The sequence below is a fragment of the Anopheles marshallii genome (assembly GCF_943734725.1).
Source record: "Anopheles marshallii chromosome X unlocalized genomic scaffold, idAnoMarsDA_429_01 X_unloc_65, whole genome shotgun sequence".
Taxonomy (NCBI): Eukaryota; Metazoa; Arthropoda; class Insecta; order Diptera; family Culicidae; genus Anopheles; species Anopheles marshallii.
Window position 1 is genome coordinate 27,501 of NW_026525915.1, and position 5,000 is coordinate 32,500.

The window sequence follows — 5,000 nt, forward strand, 5'->3', positions numbered from 1 at the left end:
TGGCTATGATCGGGCAATTTACGGGCTTGCAATCCTCCTATGCACCTGGCAATGTATGGTAGTGTTTCCTGCTGCTTTCCTGATTTGGATGTGTACCATGGCCTTTATCAGGCACTCTCTACTAGCTCCGGAATCGAACCCTGATTCCCGCTTCCCGTCACAACCATGGTAGTCCTCTACACTACCATCAATAGTTGATGGGGCACAGTCAAGTGAAAGATCGGTACCAGACTTCAACTCAATCGGCCGATTGGTTTAACTAATAAGTGCACCGGTTCTACCACCTTCAGAAGCAGCATTCCCGGCCTGTTGCATGTATTAGCTCTGGTTTTCATCAATCTTCCCCTGCTGTGTTATACTGAGCTTATGCGGTTTCTCGATTGTCGTGCAAAGTGTGTTATCACACATACCCAATATGCTCAACTCTCATGTTCGTTTGACGCACCAAACTTTATTAGTGATGCACCACACAACAGGTTTTAATATACGCGATCGTGTGTGTTTCTGTGTGAACTTGGTGCGCCAAGTCCATTTGTGATGCATCACTTAGCTAACCATCTTTCGGGACTGTTTAGGGTATGTGCTCCTCCACATCTATGCTTACTCGTACACATTCTCTGTCAATAGGTTTAAGATCGGGCATTCTACCATATCATTGCCTTAATGCTTTCAAATCAAGGCTACCAGGGTAGCCTAATTGCGTTCGAAACTCAACTTGTGAGCTGTCGGCCCTAGAAGTTTTTTAGGCTGCTAGGACCTCTCTCTATATTTTGCCTTTGGACTTCTCGAAGCTCAACTTGTGAGCAGTTCCATGCACCACTACCCGTATCTCTTAGCTTAGTTCTAGCCATGTGCGTTCAAAGCTCAACGTTAAGCTGTGTCCTGCACCACAATCGTTATATAATAAGCTTATCTCTAAGCTTTTTTGCGTTCAATGCTCAACGTTAAGCTATCCCTTCGCTTAGAACCTCGCTCTACATTTTGCCTTTGGACTTCTCGAAGCTCAACTTGTGAGCAGTTCCATGCACCACTATAGGTATCTCTTAGCTTAGTTCTAGCCATGTGCGTTCAAAGCTCAACGTTAAGCGGCCTCATGCACCACAACCCTTGTATCTTAAGCTTATCTCTAAGCTTTTTTGCGTTCAATGCTCAACGTTAAGCTATCCCTTCGCTTAGAACCTCGCTCTACATTTTGCCTTTGGACTTCTCGAAGCTCAACTTGTGAGCAGTTCCATGCACCACTATAGGTATCTCTTAGCTTAGTTCTAGCCATGTGCGTTCAAAGCTCAACGTTAAGCGGCCTCATGCACCACAACCCTTGTATCTTAAGCTTATCTCTAAGCTTTTTTGCGTTCAATGCTCAACGTTAAGCTATCCCTTCGCTTAGAACCTCGCTCTATATTCAACTTTCAGATACCTCAAAGCTCAACTTATGTGGTCTGCTATTGCTCTTGAACGGGTACAATATCTGACAGAGGGGGGTTTTTGGCCCAAATTATGCATTATTAGTTTAACCTCCGTCGCAGAACCACATTTGACCAGGTCGAGAAAAAAATTTTTTCGTGACGACCTGGTCCCCCATAGTAGGGAATGAACATGACATCTTAACCATATTTGACCATTTTCAAATTTCTCGTCGCGGAATCATGACTTTACTAGTAAAATTTGTTCCGGGTAGGGACCTCCCATACAAAATTTTCATCGCTCCAAAAGTGATTTCGTTTCACTTTTCAACATTTACAAGGTCCATAAATCATGTTTTGAGACGATATGGAAAAAAAAATTTTTTGCCCGTCTCGACCAACTCGACCGATGGTGACCACAGCAGGGTGCTCCATACAAATTTTCCTTATGTGGAATTTTCAGTGTAAAATAAGGTTTCTCCAATCGATCGCGGGTTTCACTTTTCATCATTTGCTAGGTCTAACTATGATGTTTTGAGTGGTCCCGCAAAAATTTTTTCTCTTGGCCAGTCGACCCTTTCGTCCATGTCGGTGTGTTCTGCAGTAGGGTGCTCCATACAAATTTTCCTTATGTGGAATTTTTCAGTGTAAAATAAGGTTTCTCCAATCGATCGCGGGTTTCACTTTTCATCATTTGCTAGGTCTAACTATGATGTTTTGAGTGGTCCCGCAAAAATTTTTTCTTGGACCGGGCCTTCCTTCCCGGCCCTGTCGGTGTGCTCTGCAGTAGGGTGCTCCATACAAATTTTCCTTATGTGGAATTTTTCAGTGTAAAATAAGGTTTCTCCAATCGATCGCGGGTTTCACTTTTCATCATTTGCTAGGTCTAACTATGATGTTTTGAGTGGTCCCGCAAAAATTTTTTCTTGGACCGGGCCTTCCTTCCCGGCCCTGTCGGTGTGCTCTGCAGTAGGGTGCTCCATACAAATTTTCCTTATGTGGAATTTTTCAGTGTAAAATAAGGTTTCTCCAATCGATCGCGGGTTTCACTTTTCATCATTTGCTAGGTCTAACTATGATGTTTTGAGTGGTCCCGCAAAAATTTTTTCTTGGACCGGGCCTTCCTTCCCGGCCCTGTCGGTGTGCTCTGCAGTAGGGTGCTCCATACAAATTTTCCTTATGTGGAATTTTTCAGTGTAAAATAAGGTTTCTCCAATCGATCGCGGGTTTCACTTTTCATCATTTGCTAGGTCTAACTATGATGTTTTGAGTGGTCCCGCAAAAATTTTTTCTTGGACCGGGCCTTCCTTCCCGGCCCTGTCGGTGTGCTCTGCAGTAGGGTGCTCCATACAAATTTTCCTTATGTGGAATTTTTCAGTGTAAAATAAGGTTTCTCCAATCGATCGCGGGTTTCACTTTTCATCATTTGCTAGGTCTAACTATGATGTTTTGAGTGGTCCCGCAAAAATTTTTTCTTGGACCGGGCCTTCCTTCCCGGCCCTGTCGGTGTGCTCTGCAGTAGGGTGCTCCATACAAATTTTCCTTATGTGGAATTTTTCAGTGTAAAATAAGGTTTCTCCAATCGATCGCGGGTTTCACTTTTCATCATTTGCTAGGTCTAACTATGATGTTTTGAGTGGTCCCGCAAAAATTTTTTCTTGGACCGGGCCTTCCTTCCCGGCCCTGTCGGTGTGCTCTGCAGTAGGGTGCTCCATACAAATTTTCCTTATGTGGAATTTTTCAGTGTAAAATAAGGTTTCTCCAATCGATCGCGGGTTTCACTTTTCATCATTTGCTAGGTCTAACTATGATGTTTTGAGTGGTCCCGCAAAAATTTTTTCTTGGACCGGGCCTTCCTTCCCGGCCCTGTCGGTGTGCTCTGCAGTAGGGTGCTCCATACAAATTTTCCTTATGTGGAATTTTTCAGTGTAAAATAAGGTTTCTCCAATCGATCGCGGGTTTCACTTTTCATCATTTGCTAGGTCTAACTATGATGTTTTGAGTGGTCCCGCAAAAATTTTTTCTTGGACCGGGCCTTCCTTCCCGGCCCTGTCGGTGTGCTCTGCAGTAGGGTGCTCCATACAAATTTTCCTTATGTGGAATTTTTCAGTGTAAAATAAGGTTTCTCCAATCGATCGCGGGTTTCACTTTTCATCATTTGCTAGGTCTAACTATGATGTTTTGAGTGGTCCCGCAAAAATTTTTTCTTGGACCGGGCCTTCCTTCCCGGCCCTGTCGGTGTGCTCTGCAGTAGGGTGCTCCATACAAATTTTCCTTATGTGGAATTTTTCAGTGTAAAATAAGGTTTCTCCAATCGATCGCGGGTTTCACTTTTCATCATTTGCTAGGTCTAACTATGATGTTTTGAGTGGTCCCGCAAAAATTTTTTCTTGGACCGGGCCTTCCTTCCCGGCCCTGTCGGTGTGCTCTGCAGTAGGGTGCTCCATACAAATTTTCCTTATGTGGAATTTTTCAGTGTAAAATAAGGTTTCTCCAATCGATCGCGGGTTTCACTTTTCATCATTTGCTAGGTCTAACTATGATGTTTTGAGTGGTCCCGCAAAAATTTTTTCTTGGACCGGGCCTTCCTTCCCGGCCCTGTCGGTGTGCTCTGCAGTAGGGTGCTCCATACAAATTTTCCTTATGTGGAATTTTTCAGTGTAAAATAAGGTTTCTCCAATCGATCGCGGGTTTCACTTTTCATCATTTGCTAGGTCTAACTATGATGTTTTGAGTGGTCCCGCAAAAATTTTTTCTCTTGGCCAGTCGACCCTTTCGTCCATGTCGGTGTGTTCTGCAGTAGGGTGCTCCATACAAATTTTCCTTATGTGGAATTTTTCAGTGTAAAATAAGGTTTCTCCAATCGATCGCGGGTTTCACTTTTCATCATTTGCTAGGTCTAACTATGATGTTTTGAGTGGTCCCGCAAAAATTTTTTCTTGGACCGGGCCTTCCTTCCCGGCCCTGTCGGTGTGCTCTGCAGTAGGGTGCTCCATACAAATTTTCCTTATGTGGAATTTTTCAGTGTAAAATAAGGTTTCTCCAATCGATCGCGGGTTTCACTTTTCATCATTTGCTAGGTCTAACTATGATGTTTTGAGTGGTCCCGCAAAAATTTTTTCTTGGACCGGGCCTTCCTTCCCGGCCCTGTCGGTGTGCTCTGCAGTAGGGTGCTCCATACAAATTTTCCTTATGTGGAATTTTTCAGTGTAAAATAAGGTTTCTCCAATCGATCGCGGGTTTCACTTTTCATCATTTGCTAGGTCTAACTATGATGTTTTGAGTGGTCCCGCAAAAATTTTTTCTTGGACCGGGCCTTCCTTCCCGGCCCTGTCGGTGTGCTCTGCAGTAGGGTGCTCCATACAAATTTTCCTTATGTGGAATTTTTCAGTGTAAAATAAGGTTTCTCCAATCGATCGCGGGTTTCACTTTTCATCATTTGCTAGGTCTAACTATGATGTTTTGAGTGGTCCCGCAAAAATTTTTTCTTGGACCGGGCCTTCCTTCCCGGCCCTGTCGGTGTGCTCTGCAGTAGGGTGCTCCATACAAATTTTCCTTATGTGGAATTTTTCAGTGTAAAATAAGGTTTCTCCAATC